The sequence below is a fragment of the Mesocricetus auratus genome, unplaced genomic scaffold (assembly GCF_017639785.1).
Source record: "Mesocricetus auratus isolate SY011 unplaced genomic scaffold, BCM_Maur_2.0 Super-Scaffold_100691, whole genome shotgun sequence".
In the NCBI taxonomy this organism is placed as follows: Eukaryota; Metazoa; Chordata; class Mammalia; order Rodentia; family Cricetidae; genus Mesocricetus; species Mesocricetus auratus.
Window position 1 is genome coordinate 44,907,150 of NW_024429267.1, and position 21,992 is coordinate 44,929,141.

The 21,992-nt window shown below is 42.0% G+C and overlaps 1 protein-coding gene across 1 annotated transcript in view; it reads right to left on the minus strand.

The window, feature by feature from the left end:
• Rad54l2 (RAD54 like 2) overlaps positions 1–12,093 on the minus strand; it is an 89,073-nt gene extending 76,980 nt beyond the window's left edge. Inside the window, exon 1 of the mRNA XM_040740201.1 lies at positions 11,871–12,093. The gene's annotated coding sequence lies outside the window, so the exon portion shown is untranslated. The remainder of the gene's footprint in view (positions 1–11,870) is intronic.
• Between the last annotated feature and the right edge of the window lie 9,899 nt (positions 12,094–21,992).

Below are 21,992 nucleotides of genomic sequence, written 5' to 3' on the forward strand. Positions count from 1 at the left end.
TTTGTGAGTTCAAGGCCAGTCTGTTCCACATTGTCAGTTGTGGACTATCTCACAAAAATAAAAAACAGGGGCTAGAGATACGGCTCAGGGGTTAAGAGCATTGACTGTTCTTCCAGAGGACCAGGGTTCAATTCCCAGCACCCACATGACAGCTCACAGTTATCAGTAAGCCAGTTCCAGGGGAGCTAATACCATCACACAGACATATGTATTTAAGATACAATGTCTATCACCTTCTATATTTTGTTTTATTATTTATTTGGATTTTTTAGGAATTTTGGTTTTGGGTTTTTTTGTTGTTGTTGTTGTTCTTTGTTTTAAAAGACAGGGCTTCTCTGTGTAGCCCTGGCTGTCCTGGAACTCACTCTGTAGACCACACTGGCCTCAAACCCAGAAATCCGCTTGGGTCTGCCTCCCTATTGCTGGGATTAAAGGCATGTACCACCACAGCCTAGCTATTTTTTTTAATTATTTTGTTGTTGTTTTTGTTTTTTCAAGACAGGGTTTCTCTGTGGCTTTTTGGAGGCTGTCCTGGTACTAGCTCTCTGTAGACCAGGCTGGTCTCGAACTCACAGAGATCTGCCTGCCTCTGCCTCCCAAGTGCTGGGATTAAAGGCATGCACCACCAAGCTGCCTTTTTTTAAGGAAGGGTTTCTCTGTACTTTCTAAATTTTGAGTAACATTTCCTAGGAAAGTATTAGATCATCAAGAATTATTTTATTGTCAGATGTGATGATACACACATTTAGTCCAACACTTGGAGGTAGAGGCAGGTATTATATCTCTGTGAGTTTGAGGCTAGTCTGGTCTATATTCTGAGTTCCTGAGCCAGGGATATGTAGAGATCCTGTCTCAAAAAAATAAATAAATAATATAAAAAATAAATAAGTAAAATTTAAAAAGAGAGAAAAAGAAAGACAAGTATTTTATTGAAGAAAGGAATATATTTTTGTCTGGATTCAGAAATTTCAGGTCAGGAGTATAGCATGTGCCTAAAATTCCAACATTTCAGAGGTGGAGACAGGAAAAGGAGTTCTAGGCCAGCCTGGACTATGTTCTTTTTTTAAAAAAATTAACTAAGCCGGGCGTTGGTGGCGCACACCTTTAATCCCAGCACTTGGGAGGCAGAGGCAGGCGGATCTCTGTGAGTTCGAGGCCAGCCTGGTCTACAGTGCGAGTTCCAGGACAGCCTCCAAAGCCACAGAGAAACCCTATCTCGAAAAACCAAAAAAAAAAAAAAAAAAAAATTAACTAATTAATTTGGGAATTATGTAAAAAATGTTTCAGATTATAATTTAAGAAAAACAAGCCGGGGCCGGGCGTTGGTGGCGCACGCCTTTAATCCCAGCACTCGGGAGGCAGAGGCAGGTGGATCTCTGTGAGTTCGAGGCCAGCCTGGTCTACAAGAGCTAGTTCCAGGACAGGCTCCAAAACAATACAGAGAAACCCTGTCTCGAAAAACCAAAAAAATAAAAATAGAAAGAAGAAAAACAAGGAAGAACAGAAACATCAAATAGGAAAAAAATACTTGAAAGTTACAAGTATGAAAATACATATTTTGGAGCTGGGCATTGGTGGGCATTGGTGGCGCACGCCTTTAATCTCAGCACTCCACTTGGCAGGCGGATCTCAGTGAGTTCGAGGTCAGCCTAGTCTACAAGAGCTAGTTCCAGGACAGCCTCCAAAGCCACAGAGAAATCCTGTCTTGAAAAACAAAAAAGAAACAAAAACAAAAATATTTTGGTTTAAAAGGTTAAAGAAAAAGGAGCTGCTTTGGATGAGAAATATTTTTTATAATTTATTTAATTTTATGTACACTGGTGTGACGGTGTGGAATACCCTGGAAGTTGAGTTACAGACAATTGTCAGCTGCCATGTGGGTGCTGGGAATTGAACCTGGCTCCTCTGGAAGAGCAGTCAGTGCTCTTAACTGCTGAGCCATCTCTCCAGCCCTTGATAAATGATTTCTTTTGGAAAGATATGGTACAATAATAATTTATTCTAACTTGAAGGATTGTTCCAAAAGAGAAATACATACAGGCTAAAGTATCTTACAAAAAGAGTAATGAAGAGGGCTGGACCTGGGTTTGATTCCCAGCACCCATGTGGCAGGCTGCAACCATCTACAAGGGATCTGATTACTTTTTTGTATTCCTAGGGTACCAGGCATGCACATGGCACACAGACATACATGCAAGCAAAACACCCATACAAATAAAAAAATAAATGTTTTCTTTAAAAAATATGTATACAGGCTGAAAAGTATTTAAAAACTGGCATGTTAATGACAATGTTGACTGTACATTTTTTTGCCTTTTGTTTCTGTGGGGTTTATGTTTATTTTTTGAGACAAGGTCTCACTGTGTAGCTGTGATGGCTAATCTTGGTTGTCAACTTGACTACAACTGTAATCAACTAAAACCAAGCTGCTGGGCACAAGAGTAAAGGATTTTCTTGACCAGATAGATCATTTGAAATCATGGTCCTTAATCTGGGCCATGCCTTTTGGCAGCAAGCTACATAAAAGGCCAGGGAAGAAGGAAACATTTGCTTTTGCTTGCTCTTGCAAATTCATCTATCCTTTTCATGAAACATTCCTTCCCTGGGATTAGAACCTACTTCTTTAGGATCCCAATGAAACCTAAGACCAGCAGTTTTCTAGGATTTCCTTGGGACTCCAGCACCAGATTGGATTGTGCTGAAACATCCAGTCTTATAGACTCAACAACTATGGGATCCTTGGCTTTCCTTCTATCATTGGACTACTAGGACCATAGCCTGTAAGCCACTCTAATAAGTCCTCTTCTAATTTACACACACACACACACACACACACACACACACACACACACACACACACACACATATTCATTCCATCAGTTCTCTTCTTTTAGAGAACCCTGACTAAGACAGCAGCATTGGAACCAGGCTGGCCTTGAACAACAGAGATTCACCTGCCTTTGCCACCCAAGTGCTGGAGCTAGAGGCATGTACCACTACCACCCAGCTTCACAGACCATTTTTTAAAGATTTAATTTTATTTATTTTTATGTGTTATCTCTGTGTGTGTATGCATGTGTAGTATTTATGTCTGTTTGTAGGTGCCTGCAAACGCCAGACAAGAGTACTGAATCCCTGAAGCTGCAGTCACATGTGAGAACATGAGTGCAGGAGACCACAGTAGAGTCCTCTGGAAAAGCAGCCAGCACTCTATCGAGCCATTTCTCTAGTCCCTCAAGGACAATTCTTTTTCAGTCTAACTTTTAATTATGTATACATGTGTATATGTGGGTAGGTGGGTGTAAGCTTGTGTGAGTTTGTGCAGTGCTCTTGGAGGCCAGAAGAAGAGATAGGATTGCCCTGGAGCTGGAATAACAGGCAGTTTTGAGCTATCTGATGTAGGTATGAGGAACCAAATTTGAGTCCTCCAGAGGAGCAGTATTCACTCTTAACCACTGAGTCATCTTCCTAGTCCCAAGATCAAGGACGATTGTATTAGCATTTGAGAGAAAAACAATAGTACAGGCAAGCTGCCAAGTGGAGGAGAGATGGAAAAGAGTTAACAAAGTACAGAGTGTCAGAGAAAACATGCTTAGGAGAGCTGAGCTGCAGATCTGAGTTCAGAGGGAACCCAATCCCAGGCTCTTGTGTCCTAGAGTAAAGGTCTGCCTGGTTCACAGAGTGAGTTCCAGGACAACCAGAGCTGTCACACAGAGAAACCCTGTCTTGAAAAAAATAAGAGGGGAGGAAGGAAGGAAGGAAGGAAGGAAGGAAGGAAGGAAGGAAGGAAGGAAGGAAGGAAGGAAGGAAGGAAGGATTAAATCACAGTAACTTCTTTGGGGGGGGTCTTCAAGACAAGGCGTCTCTGTGTAGCCCTGGCTGTCCTGGAACTCCCTATGTAGACCACGATGGCCTTGAACTCAGAGATCTACCTGTCTCTACTAGGATTAAAGCCATGCCACCACACCCAGCAAAGCACAGTAACTTAAATGCTATTTTATATTTTATACTGAGAACCAAGAATATTTTGTAGTGAGACATGCTTTTAATTCCCAACATTCAGAAAGTATTTAGAGGGCAGAGGTAGGCAGATTTCTGTGAGTTCAAGGGCTAGCCTGGTTTACATAGTGGGTACCTGGTCAGCCAAGGCTACATATAATGAGATCCTCTCTCAAAAAAAAAAAAATGAAAGAAAGAAAAGAAACTAGATAGTGAGGCTAGTCAGCTCGTAAAGTTCCTCCTACTGCCAAGGAACCTGACAACTTGAATTGGACTCCCAGAATACACACGGTAGAACAGAGCAGAAATAGAAGAACGTTAACTCCCTTGAGTTGTTTTCTCATTTCCACACATGTGCCATGACATGTATGCTTGGACATGACAGATAGATGAGAGGTATAATGCACTTTTGTATCCTCTAGGTAAACAAATCAGAACTCAACACAACTTAAGACAGGATCTATAAATTTCAGTATTGAGCTGAACAGAGAACTAGTACAAATAGTTTCAAAGTAACTGACCTCAAATTCCACAATAAAACTTAGTAAAATAATCCTCTTTCCTGAGTATAGTGGCAATGAATCCATTGAGGCCTCCAGAAAGCCCAGCAGCTGGCAGAAGTCACAACATCCTACTGTTGAGTTCATTTCCCACTCCCAAATAGGTGGCAGCATCAAAGCAGTTGTCTGGACCTGGTAGTACAAACTAAATAGTCACTTTTTACATATGAGGGCAAAATGCCTAGAGCAATGGACAGCCCGCGAAGAAGTGCCACATTTGCTACCATTAGTAACCTAGAATACAAAAGCAGAGCACTGCTTCAGAGTCCCTGCAGATCAGATGCATCCGCAAAGTCAGGCCCTCACCACACCACTACACACCAAACGACTGCACATCAGACAGAAGCAGTTCATTTAAGTCCTCACTTAAATATTTGCCAAGTAGCTATTCTGTGCCAGTAATGGTTAGGAACTGGACACAAAGATAAACAAAACTGGGTGTTGTGACACTCATCTGTAATCCCAGCACTAAGGAGACTAAGGTAAGAGAATCACAAATTCTCTACAAGTTGTCCACTGACTTTCACATATCAACTGACCTACACACACACACACACACACACACACAGAGAGAGAGAGAGAGAGAGAGAGAGAGAGAGAGAGAGAGAGAGAGAGAGAGAGAGAGAGAGAGAGAGGAGAGAGAGTAAATAGGTATTTTTAAAAGAGAAAAGGGAATTAAAATTTTAAAATCCTGTCCTTGAGCTAAAAAAATGGCTCAGTGGTTAATACCACCTGCTACGTCCAAAGAGGTCCCATGTTTGGTACCCAGCACTCACATCAGGTGGCTCACAACCACCTGTTAACTCCAGTTCCAGGGACCTGATGTCATCTTATGGACTCTGAGGGCACCAGGCATATATGCAGTATACATACATATAAACAGATATACACACATACACATAAATTTAAAAAACATATTAAATCTCTTTTTTAAGTCCTATCCTTGAGTAGCTGGAAATCTAGTCATGGAAAACATTCAAAAATACCAAAATTGAACAATTTAGTATGATTGCTAGAGAATCCAAACTGTAATGCATCCAAAGGAGAGACAGCCATCCAAGGGAAGTTTTCATTGCTGCAGATGGTAGAAAAATAAATAACAAATGAAAACAAAAACAGGGCTGAGCATGAAGCTCAGTAATAGGATATTTGTCCAGCAATCACACAGAGCCTGAGTTCAAGCCTTCAGGTAGCTGTGGGTTTATGAACAGACGTCTGAATTCTTGCCTCAAGTCTTAAAGTTGGTCACACACTAAAATGAAGCATATTGGGGTATTTGTGGAATTCACTATAGCTTAAAATATTTCAGCATTTGAACAACAGTAGGCCAAGCAGAGACCTAGTATGAATAGCTTCATAATCACTGAATTTAAATTCCCAATAAAGTTTGGTCAAATAATGAGTTCAATTAGGCCACTAAAAAGTCTATCAGTCAGACTCAAAACCATTTATAACTTTATAACTTGGCCTCAAGTATCAAAGTAATTACAATAGAATAGAAACTAAAAGATATGAGGAGTCAGGTCAAAAAATTTTTATAAAAGGTTGAATTAGAGACGTATGAAATGCTCATGATATTTCCAGGCCAGTAAAACATTATTTATTCTAAACTGGAAGCGAAGACCTCTCTAAAATGAAGGATAGATTTTACTAATGTAAAATTGTGAAGGATTCAAGGGTTGCTTATTTCAAATCACTCTGGTCACTCCTTAATTTTCCCTTTGAATACTGGTGGAATTTTATTTCTCATTAGGGAGGCAGAGTTTGAGGCCAGTCTGACCTACAGAGAGAGTTCCAGGACAGCCAGGGTTACACAAAGAAACCCTAGATAGAAAAACCAAGAATAGCCGGGCGTTGGTGGTGCACGCCTTTAATCCCAGCACTCGGGAGGCAGAGGCAGGCGGATCTCTGTCAGTTCGAGACCAGCCTGGACTACCAAGCGAGTTCCAGGACAGCCTCCAAAGCCACAGAGAAACCCTGCCTCGAAAAACCAAAAAAAAAAAAAAAAAAAAAAAAAAAAGGAAAACCAAGAATAAGTAAATGACTAGACTGAATGATTCTCTCACAAAGCCTGCAACCTTTGGTCTATCAAAGACATGTTTAAGGGCTGGGAAGAGACTAGGTGGTTAAGAGTACATGCTGGGCACACACAGTAGGCAGCTCACAATTGTCTGTAACATACACACACACACACACACACACACACAACTAATGAGTAAAATTAAAACAAAACATCTGAGCAGAGTACTAGAGTCTATCAAAGTAGCCCCAATTAGATGACAGATCTCTCCAGCATCTAGAGCCTTCCGCACACAAAGACCATAATTGGGTTCCCTGAAGCCAACAGAAGAAAGCAAGATATGTGTTCTGTCAATGGGGCTTCGCTGTTCCCAAAGAAGGACATGCCACAGAAACTGCCAGAGGAAAAAATGATGGGTGTTGATAATAACCTTGGACTTTATATGTGCACTCCTACTTACCAGTACTAGATAAGGACAATCAACAGTTCCTCCCATCTGAGCACCAGCAGACGCACACTGGACAGCTCTTGCCTTCCCCATCAGACCAGGTAACTGAGTCCCTCACTTATTCACAGCACCTAGCTACGTTTTACCGCGATTACTCAGAAAAGCAGCTCCTAAGTGGCTCACACCTGCAATTGAACATTCAAGAAGCTGAAGCAAGTGAATTGCTACAAGTTCAAAGCCAGTCTAGACAACAGTGTGAACCTGCCTCAAAAAAAAAGAGGAAAAGGAGGAAGAGGAAGACGTGGTATGGCAGCAGCCCCTATATAGTAACATACTACAACTTTTAATAACAGCCTTCATTGATCATCTATAAAGCACTTATACCCACATCTCCATCCCTCACTACAACCTATAAAGGTTAGAGAGGTTAAGAGTAGTTGATGTACAAACATGAAGACATGAGTTTTATCACCAGAACCCACATATAAAGCCTAGAAATAGTATCATGTGACTGTAATCCCAGAACTGGGGAAGCAGAAAGAAATGGATCCCCAAGACTTGCTAGCCATCCAACTTACCCTACTTAAGGAAGTTCAAGATCAATGAGAGACCCTATCTCAAAAAAACAAAGCAAAACTAGATGTAACCTAAGAAAAGATACCCAACATTGGCCCCTGGCCTCCACACCCACACATACACATATGAAAATGCATACATATGCAGATGTACAGACACACACACACCCCTTGCCCAGGGTCAAAGGCAAGAAATAGTTTAGTGGTGTATACATGTAATCCCATCTAAAGTAGGTGAATGGCAAATTCAAGGCCAGCCAGGGTTACACAGTAATACCAGTCTCAAGAATAAATGAATAAAAAGCAAACAAGAAGCAAAAGTCTGGGAATGCAACCTGGTTGGTAGAGTGCTCCTTGCCATATACAATGATCTGAGTTTGATCCCCAGCACAACATAAACCAGGGAATGGTGCACACTTGAAATCCTAGCACTCAGGAGGTAAAGGTAGAAGGATCAGAAGTTTAAGGTCATCTTAACTATGTAAGAGTTCAGGGTTAATTGGGTTGGTTACATGAGACCCCGGGCAGCCTAGGCTATAAGACACCCTATCTCAAAACAACAAAAGCAACCAAAGGAGAATGACTCTAAAGACTGTTCTTCCCGTTGTACTAGGGAATCTAAAGAAATTGAGAAGTCCGCCAGATGTGGCACATGCCTTATATCCCACCCAGAACTTGTGGGTGGAGACAGAAGCATTCGGCGTTACAGGAAGCCCTGGGTTACATTTGGACCTTGTCTCAAAAGCAACAAAAAAGAAATATCTCTAAAACTTAAGAAGTTGAGTTTCTCAAGTAGTCAAAAAAACTTCAAGTAATCACCTTGCCTTCAGTGGGTGAATCAGTTTTACTTTCTTTGACCAACTAATTTCAGATGAAATGAAAATCCCAGTTCTATTTAAAATAATTTATGATCTAAGCATCTTGATGTTAAATTTATTTTCCATCAAGACACAAAACAGAAAACAGCAAAGGAAGAATTTTTATTAGGCTGAAGATTAGCTAAGGAAAAACTTGGGTTTACTCTACATTTTATGCAAGAAAAGTTAAGATTACCTCTATCCTATTTCTGTTGTTACAGGGAACAGCACTCCAAGCCATCAATATAGAGAGTAAGCAAAGCCTTAATTCTCCCAAAAGGGCAGTAATAAGGAGAATGTGATGACTTCCTCAAAAAACTAAATACATATATTATTTGTAAATCACTGCTCACTCAAGCACACAGAAACAAAATGTTTTGCCCTGTGACTTTTCCCCCCACAGAAGAACTTTAACTGGTACATTTAAGACAAAATAATGCAACCCCATATCAGTGTGAACATATGCTAAGTTTTTTCCATGAAAACATGATGACAAGAAATTATAATTATTCAAAATCAATGTACTATAAAAACTTAAGTTAGACGGTGGTGGTGGTGCAGGATGGCCAGGTCTACACAGAAAAACCCTGTCTGGGTGAGTGGGGGGGGGGGGACTTAACTGCTCTACTTAATAAAACCTTGCTATATCTAAGTTACTTCTTCATACATGTATAGCTACTTCTTAACTATAAACTAGCACTTTTAGAATGTCAAAAGATCACCACTTTAGAGCTGCCTAACACAGTTAATGGCATAAGGTAGCAAGTTTATCCATGAATAAATAACTTACAGAGTACAAACATATAATCACAACATTGGGAGACTGAGGAGAATTGCCTGAGTTCAAGACCAGACTGAAGTTTGAGCTACACAGTGAGTTCTAGGCCAACCTGAGCTACAGTTTGAGATTTTTGTCTCAAAAAAAAAGAAGAGAAGTGAAAAAGAAAACAGGGAGGGAGGGAGGAAGGAAGGAAGGAAGGAAGGAAAGAAGGGAAGGAGGGAGGGAGGAAGGAAAGAAGGAAGGACAAACAAACAAACATAGCTGGACATGGAGGCGCACGCCTTCAATCCCAGCACTCAGAGGCAGAGGCAGGCAGACTTCTGTAAATTTTTGGTTACTTTGATATACATAAACAAATTCCAGGCCAGTTAGGGTTACATAGTGAGACACTGCCTCAAAAAGAAATTTTAAAAAGAATTCTGGATCAGGCAGTGGTGGCACACGCCTTTAATCCCAGATCTCCGGAGGCAGAGGCAGGCGGATCTCTGTAAGTTTGAGGCCAGCGTGGTCTACAAAAGCTAGTTCCAGGACAGCCTCCAAAGCCACAGAGAAACCCTGTCTCAGGGGAAAAAAAAAGAGAGAGAGAGAACTTTTAGAGGCAGGCTGTATAGCTGTCTATAAGCTAGTTCCAGAACAGTCATGGCTACACAGAGAAACCCTGTTTCAAAGAACAAAAAACAAAAACACAAAGAGAGACAGAGAGAGAGAGAGAAAAAAACTTTTTAACAGAAATTCTTATCCCTGCCCCTCCCTCCCCAGGACAGGGTTTCCATGTGTAGTCCTAGCTGTCCTGGAACTCAAGTCTGTAAGTCAGGCTGGCCTTGAACTCAGAGATCTGCCTGCTTCTGCCTTCTGGGATTAAAGGCGTGCACCACCACTGCCCAACAGAAAGTATTCTTAAATTTAAGGGAAAAAAATCCCTAGAATTAGCACTATCAGTACAGGTACACAACTACTTCCCTTCTCACTTGACAATACTAGCCTGCAAATAGACAATACATCCCACACACTCCAGATAAATTCAGATGGTACGTTGATCCTGATAGGGCTTTGTTCATAGAGCTTTTCCTTTAATATACAAAGACACCATAGTACATCCAAAGCACCGGTGCACAGCTCTAAGACTCAGAGCTGGAGTTTACAAAGACCCTCAATGACAGAGACTGTGACATGGAAACACAAAAACACAGATCAAAAGCACTGAAGACAGCATTTATAGTGAAGATCATGTCCTGTGAGAGTTAGCAAGGAGGCCGAAATGATGCTGACAAAGACTTAACAGACTGACTATAATCACTTCAAGGCAGTAAGAGATAATGACACTTCGTGGATTTACAGAATCTAAAGAACTTTGAACAGCAGAAACGATAAATTATTTTCACATCTTTCTCCATAGTTACATTCATTAAAATAATGGAAGACACAAGTCTTTTAAACTAGTTTGGATTTATAAGAATTGTACTGAAAGCTCCAAGAATTACAACATTATTATTGGGTCCAAGTTTGTCTATCATTACAAACAATAGCCACAGTGCTAAAAAACAAAGTATGAGTCACAATTCTAAAAGGGAAAAAATGAACAGAGAAAAGCGTTGGATTCAAATACCACTAAGAAATTCCTTACTTAAATGACTGCCAACGACAGCCACCACTTTGACTTTGGAGTAAGAAGGAAAGGTCCACATTGTCCTCTCCTCTGGAACAAATTCATTAACCCCCCCAAATACCCACTCCAGCCTCAAAGTCCAGACACCAATACAGTCAGCCACATCCGCCTGCGAGAGCAGTAATCTAACAGATCTGAGTCACCCACTCCCCCGCAGTAAGAGGTCATTCTCTATCAGGAAGCCCACTCTGTAAAATGCGCTTGTTCTACTCCCAGACCGCAACCATGACCCACATAAAGCCAATTCTTCGACCCCAGCAGCTGCCGGCCATCTTCTTCCCTCCCCAGCTGACAACTTACATCGGCCTCTCCTAACCTAAGGCAACCAACACTCCTGTGACAAGTTTCCTACCTGAGAACCACTCTTAACTGGGATACATCCGAGCCGCGACGGATCCATCTAGCTCCTTGCTCAACTCTTTTGTGCGCAACGAAGCTTCTGCCTTTCCAGGAACTAGCAATCAATTACCTTAGAGAAGCTAAACTCTCCAAGCCTCTTCTCCCAAAGCCCGAGTCAAGTCTAATCAATTCCCAGACCTCCCAACGGAGTATGGAGGAGACGCGCCCCTGTGTGCTTTAGGGATCAAGCCACAGAGGCCCCTAAAATTCTCATTACAACCACTCTCGCCCAAACCACGCCGCGATATGGTCAGCTTCTAGGGCGCCGGTATCAAGCATTAAGAGCGCACCGCCACCGTAGTTAAGTCTCGGTAATTCCGACTCCCTTCCTTGACTACGAAATCCTCAAATATCAAGTCACTGAAGCCCCGGGTGGATGCCAAGACCCCCGCCAAGCCTCCAGCCACTGGAGTTTCCCAGAACGGACTCAGCTCCTCCAAGGCCCAGGCAGCCAGAAATAGGTGGCTGCCCCAGGCTACTGCACGCCGGGGACCCTGGCCGCGTCCCCATTGTTGCGGGTCCCAGCGGCCCCGGCAGGGAGTAAGGGGACCGCAGGGGTTCTCACCTCCCGTGCCACGGATCCGGGCCGCACCGGACCGGGCTGGGCCGAAGGACCTCGCGTTCCGCCGCGCCCGCCTGGAGAGTGTCTGCGGCAGTGGGAGCCGGAGCAGCGGCTGAGGCGGGAAGCAGCCAGCCAGGCCCGGGCGCCACGGGCTGGCTCTGGCCGAGGGTCGGTCTTCTCCGGCGGCGGCGCTCTCAGCCTCCGCTCGCGGTCCGCACCAGAAAGCTTCCCCCTCCCGTCCCTCTCACCCAGCCACCCGGGCGGGAACACGAGCCATCCGCAGTAAAGTTCCGCTGTGAGCCCTGTTGTTCTTTCCCTTCTAAACAGCGACTCTTGCCTGAATAAGGTGTGTTTTGCTACAGAAGACCTGTTCAGGAATAAGTGAGATGCAGATAGATAGATAGATAGATAGATAGATAGATAGATAGATAGATAGATAGATAGATAGATAGATAGATAGATAGATAGATAGATAGATAGATAGATAGATAGATGATAGATGATCCCAAACCAGAACCTGCCTGTAAGTAGTGGGTCCAACTGGATGAATTTGCATTCGTTAGCCACAAATCAGTACAACTGAGTCTGAGCTACTCTCCTCAATTTTGGGATAATGTCAAAACTTACCGGGAATGAGATGATGCGGACGTAAGACCACATTGGCGTTAGCTCGTTGCTGGCGCTGGTTAATGGCACCACGGCTGTCGCCTCCAACATAAATTACTCCCCTTGAATTGATACGAGCCATATAATTTTTGCTCTTTCTCCCTTCATCCCTACCCGCCTAGGATTTTCTGTTGGTTGAAGCTGTCTTCAGAATTATCTAGAAGAGTAGCAGAGTCAGGGGAAGAGGGCTGACAGCGGATGGGGATTTTCTTTTCTTTACTTTTTTTAAATCAGTGACACTCCAGCGCAGGTTAAGATTACAGGATTTTTCTCCCTGGAACTGGAGATTGTTAGCAATTACCTTCTATTTTCCTATGCCCTGTATTGTTGTCTCTCTCTACTACATTCCTTTGGCTCTTCTCTCCTACGGCCAGAAGTGAATATGGGTGAAATGTGAAAATATTAGGTAAATGGTTCTATTTTTAAATTTTTATTTTGTTTTCCTCATGAAATTAATAGTATAAAACTTCACTTCTCAACTCCATCTCTCTTCTGGGCTTTAATACCTCTACATATTAGATATGGCTATTTTCAAAACAAATTAGGTTGTCAAAATTCAGGTGTGCTTTCCCAAACTATCTTTTTGGGACTTTAGATATGCTGCAGATACTCCCCCAAAAAAGATAACACACACCTGACATATTCTAAGTTTTCCATTCTTACTCACCAGCTTGACTTTCTGAGATGCTTTGACACACTTCTGAAGAGCTCTGAGGACCAGTCATTTGCACCTGAAATTTTTATCACTGTGTAATACACATAAATTTCCATTTGGATTATCTTTCAGGAAACTGCTAATGGGTAAAGGCAGACTAGCACCCTCTTGAAAAGCAGGACCGTGGGTTAGAAAACAGCATTCTCAACATTTCTGCAAGTTCTTTGCTGCTGTGAGAACAACTTAATCCTAGGTTGTAGATGGACAAAGCATGCCCCAAACCTGGTTTACTTCTCTCTACAGCCCGAGGTCAGTCTTTAATTTTTCCCAATGGCCTCCTAGTAGGGAACTCTTTGGGTGACAGATAAAGCAAATTTGGCTTCAAGAGTTGAAAGAGCTCAAAAACTGAGCATAATACAAGCCTGAATGAAGCAGGAATATTGTCACAAGTTTGAGGTCAACATAGACTACATAGTAAATACCTGGTCAGACAGGGATACATAGAAGTAGCTTTTCTTCCCCTCCCCCCTCCTTTGGTTTTCTTTTCTTTTTTCTTTTCTTTTCTTTTTTTTTGTTTTTTTTTCAAGACAGTGTTTCTCTGCATTGTTTTGGAGGCTGTCCTGGAACTCGCTCTGTAGACCAGGCTGGTCTTGAACTCACCGAGACCCGCCTGCCTCTGCCTCCCGAGTGCTGGGATTAAAGGCGTGCGCCACCAACGCCCGACTAGGGCTATTTCTCAAAATTACAAAACAAGTTTAAACATGTTCAGATAACAGTCCTAAAGAGGAACAGAGGGACAAGAACAAAAAGACACCTAGAACACAGAGACAAAACCAATGAATCCGTATTCCAGAAGGTGGAACTGAGATACAAATTGAAGGCAAAGAAAATGTATTCAACAAAAATTAAAGCACCTGCCAGGCAAAGATTGTGTATGCCTTTAATCCCAGCACTTGGGAGGCAGAGGCAGGTGAATCTCTGTGAGTTCTAGGCCAGCCTGGTCTACAAAGTGATTTCCAGTACAGCCAGGGCTACACAAGAAATCCTGTCTCAAAAAAGCTATATGTATATGTATATATGTGTACACACAAACGCACACACACACATTTATCACCCAATTTTTCTTTTGTTAAAAAATATTTTTATTTACAAGTTTATGTCTGTGAGAGTATATGCTGTGTGTGTGCTGTTGCATGTAGAAGCTGGAAGAAGGTGTCAGATTCCCTAGAGCTAGAGTTACAGGTGGTTGTGAGTCATCTGACATGGGTACTAGGATCCAAACTCAGTCCTCAGCAAAAACAGCATATGCTCTTAACTACTGAGTCATTTCTTTAGCCCCAAAGACTTGAAATCTAGATAAAAAATGGACATCCAAGTCTAGGAGGACACACTTTCCAAAGGGAAAGCTGGACACGGTGTACATGCCTGTAATCCCAGCACTTGGAAGATAGAAGCAATATGATAAGGAACACAAAGTCATCCTTGGCTCTATGACCAGAGAAGAACCTCTAAGCATCATAATATAGCTAATATGCCAAGGACATAGGACAAAAAAAAGAATATTGAAAATATAAGAGAATTCTGAAGTTACTTACAAAGCACTATATATCAGAAAAATACAGGCTGATGTATTCAAGCCACCAAAGAAATCAGGGGTTGTCCAAATTATTATATCCAGCAAAGTTATCCTTTAAAACTAAAAGAGAAAGGCTGTAGAGGTGGCTCGCTAGTTAAGAGTTCTTGTTGCTCTCTACTATCTATAACTCTAGGTCCAGATGATCCAATTCCTTTTTCTGGCCAATCATGGTGAATCTTTTCTTTAATCCCTGTTCTTGGGAGGCAGGAAGAGTGCTGTTAGCTTGAAACCAACATAGACAACATAGAGACCCTGTCCACAAAAACCAAAGAGTAAATAAGTACATTTTTAAATTAAAATAGTAGAAATAAAAGCCTTCTATGATAAACATAAACTCAAACTTTGACCACTTGACAAGCATTGAAGAAGGTATTTAAAGGAAATCTGCACAGAGAAGAGGAAAAGATACACACAAGGAAGGGAGCTCAAGGAAGAATACATCTTATAAGAAGAATAAACAAATGAGAATTCAGAAAGAGTGTCAAGTATTAACTCAGTAAACCTCAAGATGCAGAAGAGAGACATCTGTGCATACTTTTCAGTAATAAGCCTGGGTGTAGAAAGTCTGAAGTGTTCAATTAAAAGATGTTACTTCCTGGGCAGTGGTGGGGCACATTTTTAATCCCAGAACTCAGGAGGCAGAGGCAGGCAAATCTCCATGAGTTCAATGGCAACCTGGTCTACAGATTGAGTTCCAGGACAGCCAGGGCTAGCTACATAGAGAAACCCTGTCTTGAAAAAGCCAATAAATAAACAAACAATATAACAATAACAGTAGCAATAAATAATGTCTAAACTGGGAATGGTGGCACTTACATTCAATCCCAGTACTGCTGTGGGATGTCTTTCTGTAGGCTGTGAAGATGTTTTATTACCAGTTTCAATAAAGAAACTGCTTTTGCCTATGGCAAGGCAGGATAGAGCCAAGCAGGAAATCCAAGCAGAGATACAGGGAGGAGAAGGGTGGAGTCAGGGAGGAGATAGCAGCCAGCTTCCAGAGGAGCAAGATGTATTAGACCACAGGTAAAGTCACAAGACATGGAAAAACATAGATTAATAACAATGGGTTAACTTAAAATTGTAAGAACTAGCTAGTAATAAGCCTGAGCAATAGGTCAGTTTGCAATTAATATTAACCCTCTGAGTGATTATTTTTAAAGTGACTGCAGGACCAGAAGGGACAGAAAAGCCTCTGTTTATACAGTACCTGGTAAATAAGACGGGAGGACTGAAAATTCTTGTAGACTAGGCTGGTCTCAAACTCACAGCGATCCGCCTGCCTCTGAGGACTGAGAATTCAAGATGATCATTAGCTGTGTTCAAAAGCAACAATGCTACTACTGACAATTTAAGGAAAAAATACATACATGCCAAATATTGGGACACCTAACCTCCTAGAACAAATACTGCTATACATAAAAGGGAAAAGTCAATTCAGGTACAGTAATTCTAGGTGATTTCAACAACCAATCACCAGTAGATAGATCATGCAGGCACATCTCCCCAAAAATCAACACAGAAACTTGAGGAACTGAGCAAGTACCTCACTTTCATCATTTTAGGAATCTGGAGGCTGAGACTGGAGGACTATTCCAAGTTCAAAGCCGAGAAAGAAGCAAACTTCAGAGTTAAACTCTGTCTTGAAAAACAACAACAACAAAAGTAAGAGTTGACACTTTAAAGCTGTTAGAAAAAAACACAGAGAAAAGTTGAACATTGGGTTTAGCAATGGTATGACTTTAGAGATAACACAGAAAGCAAAGCAATAAAAGGGAAAAAGATAGGTTGATTTCCATCAGAAGTGAAAACTTGTATATATCTAATGGCTCTATTAATAAAGAAATGTCAGCCTTTGTGATGGGAAAGATATCTGCAAACCGTATATCACGATAAGGGATTGATTCTTATCCTGGCACTTGGGAGGTAGAGGCAGTATTAATCCCACCAAGTGAGAATAAGTTCACTACCACAGTTTTGTTTTGTTTGTTTTTTCGAGACAGGGTTTCTCTGTAGGTTTGGAGAGTGTCCTGGAGCTCTCTTTGAAGACCAGGCTGGCCTCGAACTCACAGAGATCCACCTGCCTCTGCCTCCCAAGTGCTGGGATTAAAGGCGTGCGCCACCACTGCCCTGGCCCAATTATGTTTGAGATGACCTAACTATCCCTGAAATTCCCCTAGGTGCACTTAAAATGAGCCTGCACACTCCTCTCAGGGGCTTTGCCATTTTGTGCAGGTGTTCAACCACTGCATGCAGGTATAGTAATAAGTGGTCTTTTTTCTTACATACTATTTGAGTGTGGGGTCTTCCTTCAGAGTTTTCTTGAACCTTTATAGAACCACTTTACTCAGGTGCTTATAAAGGCAAAACCCACGAGGCTATGTGCTTCCTGCCTTTGTCTAATTAGAGGCAAGTATGCATGCTGATGTACTTCTTGCCTGTGTACCTCCCATCTATTTGTGATCAAGCACATCCTGTGCAGTTGGGGCAAGCAATCTTGTGTATAGAAGCGAAGACATTTGGCAAGACACAGTTTCTTTGTGTAAGCTGGCTGTCCTGAAACTTGCTTTGTAGACCAGGTTGGCATCGAACTCACAGAGATCAACTTAACTCTGACTCCCTAGTGCTGGGATCAAAGAAGTGTGTCACTACCACCTTGTTATCTTGCATGAACAGCCCCCAGCATTCCAGGAAATTCTCTGTCCTTGGGCAAGTGATGATTACAGGTTAGAGGCATTTTTGTTTTATACATCTTTTATGCACAGTAATTTAAACCTAGAAGATAATTTTAACCCTCACAGCAGGAGAATCCTAAATTCAAGGTCATCTGCAGGTACATCATGAGTTGGAGGCCAGCTAGGGGTGTGCGATAACCTGTTTCAAGCAAAGAAACATAACATCAATGAAGTGAGGTGTGGTAGCATACACCTGACTCCTGCCGTCTCAACATGTGAAAGGCTCAAGCAGGAAGACACTAAGATTTTGAGACCAGCCTAATCTACAGAAAGAGTTCAAGAGCTAAATTAGAAAGAGTGAGACCCTGTGTCAAAAAAAACCCAATGAATTCAATCAAAAGAAAGTCTTTATTGAGCTCAAAGTTGGAATTTGAACTGATTTATTGTTATAAGCAAAATTAACCTTTTGAATACTTTTTTGTTAGTACTTCTGAGTATCTCATTCCATATCTAAAGGGGTATATATAATCTATCAATTGTAAGTTTATGGAATCTAATATTAAAATTAAAAGAGCACTTACTGTGAAGTTTGATTGCTAAATGTATGTGCAGATCTATTTAGTTCACATAAAATATAGCCAACCTCTACACTCTTAAGGCAATTGCACAATCTCTGTAAGGCTGGCTGGACCTCCCCAGACTCAGCTGCACATTTGCAGTTATCTTGGTTACAACATCTCATTCTTAGTAGAATTTTGTCTGCTCCAGATGGGACCAGCTGGGACAGTCTCAATACCCTGAAAGTCTGGTAGAGGACTGGGTTCAATCAGCATGTATTTATTACAGGGGATCTTTCGGTTTCTCAACATACCCATATGACAAAGGAGATTCAATTTCAGTTAACAGACTTTTGGGGATTTGTTATACAAAGATAAAGCCACATAGCTCCTGGGGAGGCAAGCACACAGTGTAATTATAATAAAATCTTAACTACTGTGAGTACAGAACTATGAGAAGGAACTCAAGGGAGAAAATTACTCACATTAAGTCTGGATATGGTGGCATATACCTATAATCCTAGCACTCATGATTCGAGGCAGGAGGATCGAAATTTCGATCCTGCTACATAGTGTAAGAAATATCAAACAGATGTCTTTCTATCAAATAGTATAAAACCTTGTAAAGACTTTTATGCACATATTTTGATCCTCTCAGCCTTTGTTTACACAAAGGCCCACATCTCCACTCCAGGAATTTGATGGTCTGGAGCAGTGACCTTTTCTCCTGGAAGCAGTGATCCATTTGGTGTGGTGGGCCAATTCTTGTTGGACAATCAAATAAGATTGTGAGATTGAATTCAAGCAATGGGGAAAAGACACAGCCACTACTTGAGTTAGAATAAAGAACAAATGCACTTCCTGTGTTGGTATGTTTGCTCTTTTTTCTCATCTCTTCTGTTTGTTTGATACAGGGCCTTACTATATAGTCCAGGTGAGTCTAGACCTCTTCACCATACCCCTGCCTCAGTCTCTAGACTTCTGAAATTAGTTTCAGACCAACATGTCTAACTCCATCCTCCTCTGAATAAAGTAATCCACCCATTCATGAGTAAGGCAGTGAGATCATGATAGAGCAATGTGTCTTTAGTTCAGTCACTGATTAACTAAGGATGAGTATAGGAGACTGTGGGATTACCTCATGTTCAAGTCATAACACTGTGTATGGGATGGCATAAAATGGGAAGGTACCCAATGCCTTTTAGATGTCTGAGCTGAGTATAGAACCCTGATCCCGACAGAGATCAGTGGTTGTTTCCCAGAGGCCTGACTTGCAATATTACCAGTTAAGCCCTGCAGCTAAACTAGTGACAAAGGCTCTGATGCTTCAGCATACTGAGATAAAGGCCTGATTCTCTGGATTTCTCTCCCATCAGTAGCAGCTGAGAGGAAACATGGGTCAGAGAGGGCAATAAAACAAAAGCCAGCTAGGTGCAGGGGTACATACCAGTAATCCTAGCTACTGGCAAGCTGAGATAGGATAGGATTGCTTGAGCCTAAGAGTTCTAGGCCAGCCTGGGCAGCAAAATGTGTGTGTGTGTATGTGTGTGTGTGTGTCTGTCTGTCTGTCTGTCTGTCCATTTCTGTCTCTCTCTCCTTTGAAAAGGGGTCTTACAATATAGTCCCAGCTGGCATCAAACTCACCATCCTCCTAGGTGTCTCAGGCTCCTGAGGACTGAAATTACAGATGTGTATCACACTGTCTGGTGATATCCTATTTCATGTTTTTGCTTGTTTGTTTGAGTCAGTGTCTCCACATAGTCCTGGATGTCCTGGAACTCACTCTGTAGACCAGGCCCACCTCAGACTCACAGAGATCCACCTACCTCTGCCTCTCCAGTGCTGAGAGCAAAGGTGTGCACCACCACTCCCTATGTTTTTATTATTTTAAGACAAGGTCTCAGGTGTCTCAGGCTGGCATCAAATTGACAAATAGTTGAGGGTGACCTTGAGTTTCTGATTCTCCTAGCCTCTACTTCCTGGGTGCTGAGACTATAGGCACATACCACCACACACCGTTTATGCAGAGCTGGGGATCAGACCCACGCCTTGTACATAAGACCAACACCTACATCCCAAGCTCAGGTATCCTTCCTCTTTTCTTTGTTTTTTGAGACAGGGTTTCTCTGTAGCTTTGAAGCCTGTCCTGGAACTCGATAGAGCAGGCTGGCCTCAGACTCACAGACATCCTCCTGCCTCTGCCTTTCAAGTGTTGGGATTAAAGGTGTGCACCACCACTGCCAGGCTCCTTCCTCTTAAAAGAAAACTCATCTGGGCCTATTTAAGCCCTTTATATCTGTTACTTCATATAATCTATGAAAATTCATGGGGTGGGGTCTTGTGTCTATATATATTCATATAAATAGCTGTTTTACATTGATAGTAGAATTTATCAGAGTGTATAACTTTTGCTTCCCATTTTTAACATCCTGCACTACAGTACTACATTTGTATCAATTTATTTTGTTTTATATGGTGCTAGGATCAAACCTAGGGAATCAAGCATGCTAAGCAAACATTATACCACTGAACTACTTACTACCTTTTGTATAATTGAGAAAATTTAATTACATTATTCTTTTTTATTTTGTATTTGTGTTTCTACACAAATGCATGAGAGCCAGAGTTACATTTCAAGTTTTAGTTACTATGCCACAGAGATCCGTAAAATAAAAATGCCTCTGATCTGCAAGCCCCTTGCTCAGGGACAGACAGTCCCTGAAATGCTGGAGGCTGTTGTTTTTGTGAGATAACAAACCACATGTTTTTCACTCCCCTAAACAAGTTTGTTTGACCTATCTGCACTGGTTACGCTTGACCACATGTTGAAGGGAGGTTCACTGACAGGAAATACATAGGGATATAAGATTGCCCTTGACTGGATGAAGGCTGGAAGTATGTCAGGATATATGCTTGCCCCTGGTTGGACCTGATGGGAAATGCAATAAATTATGGGTTTTCCTTCTTTTTTTTGTTTGTTTGTTTGTTTTTACGAGACAGGGTTTCTCTGTATTGTTTTGGAGGCTATCGGTCCAGCCCGGCCTCGAACTCACAGAGATCTGCCTGCCTCTGCCTCCTGAGTGCTGGGATTAAAGGCGTGAGCCACCACCACCCAGCTGGGTTTTCCTTCTTAAGCTGCTGCAAACTGTGACTCAGGGCCATTTCCTAGGAACCTGGGTATGGACCTTGCCAGAGCCCCTCCACCTGGTCAGTATTTAATTAAAGTGTGCTTCAAATTGAGCTTTAAACTATGGTAGTGGTTTTATTTGTAATCCATGGGATTAACATTTTCTGGAGGCCCCAGCATGATTCAGATCACCCACCTGTTGTGTGATATTTTGATTATGCTCTAATAAATAAAGCTGGCCATTAGCCAACCAAAATTAGCCACAGAGGTTTTGGAGAACTGTAGAAAGATAGGGCAAGGAGTAGTAAGGTGGGGAGGAGACAGGTCTCATCCCTGTAGGAAGAAGGAACACAGCAGGTAAAAGAACACTGGTGACTTCTCTGCTTCTCTGATCATTCAGGTTCTTACCCCGATAGCTGACTCCTGAATTTTTATTAATAAAGATGATTAGTTTAACGCTTGATCGGGCATCTAACTTTTGGGACACAAAAGCCTGAGACAGCCAGTGGCCCCTGGCTTCGCAGCTACTGTTGGTAGCCACCATTTGTGGTCACAGCTGTGGCTACCAGAGTTGGCTGTTTTTTCCTCTCTTGCCTCAAACCCTCTGAATGAGTCTGGTATTTTCCTGTTGTAGCATTTCTACAACAGTCTCCACAGGCCCCAAACTCCATAAGCACCTGGGCTAGAAACACTGCCAGAGTTAGCAGCCCACTACCTGGCGGCACTGCCTTCAGCTAACTCTACTCTTCTGGCCCATCACACATGTGGTTTCTTCACATTCCCTGTGTCCTCCTTTCAGATGGCTGGCTTCT